This window comes from Sminthopsis crassicaudata, chromosome 2 (genome assembly GCF_048593235.1).
Source record: "Sminthopsis crassicaudata isolate SCR6 chromosome 2, ASM4859323v1, whole genome shotgun sequence".
NCBI lineage: Eukaryota > Metazoa > Chordata > Mammalia > Dasyuromorphia > Dasyuridae > Sminthopsis > Sminthopsis crassicaudata.
In genome coordinates this window covers 563,362,878-563,366,331 of record NC_133618.1, presented here as the reverse complement: position 1 = coordinate 563,366,331, position 3,454 = coordinate 563,362,878, and the positions used below count along the sequence as shown (strand labels likewise).

Below are 3,454 nucleotides of genomic sequence, written 5' to 3'. Positions count from 1 at the left end.
ACTCTGTCTCTGCCCCTCAGTCCATTTGCCATAACCCAGCCGCATAAACATCCTCAGCGGGTCACATTTGGCCCCCTGGCCATAGTTTGAGAACTCCTGTTCTAAACCACTCTAAATTCACCCAGAGGCATTGTTCTGTTTTGTGTGTAGAGGGGACCTGGAGGATGTGGAATTTTCTAATCTAACCTGGAATGAGGAAATTTTTCAATTTCTTCAATAATTTTTTGTCAAATACTGAGTTCTACTATCAAACATTGGAGTTTTTAGATTTATCCAACATAGATTACTAAATTGACTATTGCATCTTGTGACCCTAACCTAACTGCAGCTTTATTATATAGTTTTAGATCTGGTATAGCTAGGCCACCTTCAGAAGCATTTTCCCATTAATTTCTTTGAAATTCTTGAACTTTTGTTTGTAACATGCCCTCCTGGCAGTAACAATTACTAGTCTGTTCTAGGCCCAACAGAGTACCTTTGACCACTGACCTTTGCAGTGTCAACTCTACCTGGCTGGCCTCCTCTGAGGCCTTCAAAGGTCTCTGGCCACAATTTCTTGAATAGTACTTTAATAACTGGTAGTGCGCTCAAGAACAGACACATGTAATCTTAAAAGCCTTTATTATACCTACTCACATAATACTCTGACTTGATGCCCTGACTTGTTAGTTCCCTAATGAACACCTGATCTGAAGACCCACGTGTTCACTACCAAACTTCTTACCTCTCTCAGCTGTCCATCAGCTTGGCTTGGCTTGGCTACCCCAGGTTAGGGAGCCACATTAAAGAACGCCAGGTTAAAGAGAGCTATTGCTGTCTGAAGCGGGCTTATAAAAGGCCTGTGAGGTCACACACACAGTCAACCAGCGAGAGAGCCGTCACCCATTATGAAGCTATCTCAATATGGCCAAGATCTCACCCACAGGGCAGTCCTATATCCACAGAGATTACTTCTGCACCACTCAAATATCCTGTTGCTCTGTGCCTGCTCATTTAAAGGGCCCTTACAATTCCCTTCTCTTGTTTTGCGGGAACCGCATCCTTACATTTGTTCTTTTTTTTCTTTTTTCTTTTTTTCTTTTTTTTTTTTTTTGAATCTGAATGGTTTGGTTTCCAAAATTCAGAATATCTGGAACTTTAAAAGTAGCACTTTTTTTTTTGTTTCTTTAAAGTTCAACAAACAGTCACGGAACACTTAAAACATCAGAAAGGCTTTTGATAAAAAGCTACCCTTTTTAAATGGCGGCTCCCTCCTGCGCGGAGAAGGTGACTGATGGCTGGCGGCCTCCCGCGCCTCCCGCCCACTTTCCCGACTCTTGGGCCTTCACGTGGCTATCTTCGCCATCTGCTGCTCCAACTTGGAGATGCGCTGGTCTTGATTGCAGATCGTGTCTTTGATGGACTTGATCTCTTTCAGGATCTCGTCCAACTTGGCTTCATTTTGCATGGCGCTGACGCCGTCGGCCATTCCCTTGGCAGGGCCTATCAGGCCCCCCTTTTTGTTGACCGCGGGCTTGTTGTCCAGCAAGTTCTTTTTGACCACTTTGAGGTCGCGGTTCTTGCCAGGAATGTAGCCGTGTTTCAGGGAAATGAGGAGCGGGTCGGCATTCTTGCCCTCAAACCACTCCTCCGCCTCCAGAGAGGCCTCCAGTCCTGCTGTGTCTGGATACAGGTCATCCTGGAAAAGGTCGGACTTCCTGGGAACAGTCATGATGATGGGCTCACACTTCCTCTCATGGAGTTTGAAGAACCTGGCAATCTCACATTTGTTGACGTCGAGCCCTCTCTTGGGCATGTAGCCCATGCCCCTCTGAGGCTCTTTGCTGCTGAAAGTGTTGAGGTAGTGGACATAGGGGGATTCATCCGTGATTATCGAAGTAGCGGATGCTGCTGTCACCCTTCCCACATAAGTAGATGATGCTGGTATCAGGGTCATAGAAGGGCAGTAAGACGCCATTGCTGGTGTCCATTTCATGAAGGGCGATGGGCTCCTGCATGTTTTTCGCGTTCCAGAGAGCGAGCTGCCGCTCACTCATGCGGCTGAAACTGGTGGTGAAGACGTTGCCGTCCGCTAGAAAGATAGCTCTCATGGGCCGAGCTCCTTCATGTGCCTTTTCCTTTTCAGCCACGATCTCCTGCTTGCGTGGGTCGATCACGCTCACTTTTTTGTCTTTGGAAGCTGTACATATGAGACTCCCGTTTCTGTTCCAGCTCACGTTATAGATCATGTCTAAGTGCATGTCATCCAGGGTTATGAGGGCTTCCCCCGTCCCCACGTTCCAGATGATGACGGCATTATCACAACCTGCGCTGAGCAGAATATTGCGTGCGATTGGATGCCAAGCCACTATGCCAACTCGCTTGGAATGGCCTTCCAAAATCACCACGGGTTCAGTCAGGGAAAGGGTGAGTCCATTTTCTGGGATTTGCCACACCATCACTGTGCAGTCCTCCGAGCCGCTGGCAATGACCTGGTCGTTGTGTGGACACCAGTCGATGTCGAGCATGGGTCCCGTGTGGCCACATACTGTTGGGTAGGATTTGTCGATTCTACCAGTCTTGTGCAAGGGCAGCACGAGGAATGCCCCGCCCCCGCTCGCTTCTATGATGATGGCAACGAATCAGGGGTTGACCGCACAAAAGGAGCTATCCCAGGTGACTCGGGAGACCCGGATGTCATCATAGCATTGGTCATTTTTCACAGCCTGGCCAAAAACGTGTCTGAACTTGCTCTGTCGTACCACTCGCCTCATGGTGTCTGCCTAGAGGTGCCCGCGCCAGGAGCCCGAGGCGCCGCCGCTGCCCAAGTCCCACAAGCTCCGCAGCCGCCGAGCGAGTGTCCAACCGCTGCCGCCTCCCGCCTCCTTACATTTGTTCTTACAGATGAATTGTTATTATTTTTTTTTTCTGGCTCCATAAATTTCTTGGCAGTTTAAATAGTATGGCACTGAATAAGTAGATTAATTTAGGTAGAATTATCATTTGTATTATGTTAGTTTGGCCTACCCATGAGTATTTGATTTTCTTCCAATTATTTTGATATAATTTTATTTGTATTGAAAGTGTTTTGAAATTGTTTTGATATAGATCCTCATTACTTTTAGCAGACAGACTCCTCAGTATTTTATATTATATACAATTATTTTAAATGGAATTTCTCTTTCTAACTCTTGTGGCTGGACTTGGTAGCATAGACATATTAATTATTTATATGGATTCATTTTATAGCCTGCAACTTTGCTATAGTTGTTAATTATTTCTAGTAGTTTTTAGTTGATTCTTTAGGATTCACTAACTATTCATTCCATTACGTCATCTGCAAAGAGTGACATTTTTGTTTCATCATTACTTATTCTAATTTATTCAATTTCTCTTTTTTCTCTTATTGCAAAGCTAACATATGTAATACAATATTGAATAGTAATGCTGATAGTGGGCAATCTTGTTTTATCCC

At 45.4% G+C, this 3,454-nt stretch overlaps 1 pseudogene; it reads right to left on the bottom strand.

Moving 5' to 3' along the window:
• Nucleotides 1-1,259: 1,259 nt before the first annotated feature.
• LOC141558219 (coronin-1C pseudogene) lies at nt 1,260-2,854 on the bottom strand (annotated as a pseudogene).
• Nucleotides 2,855-3,454: the final 600 nt, after the last annotated feature.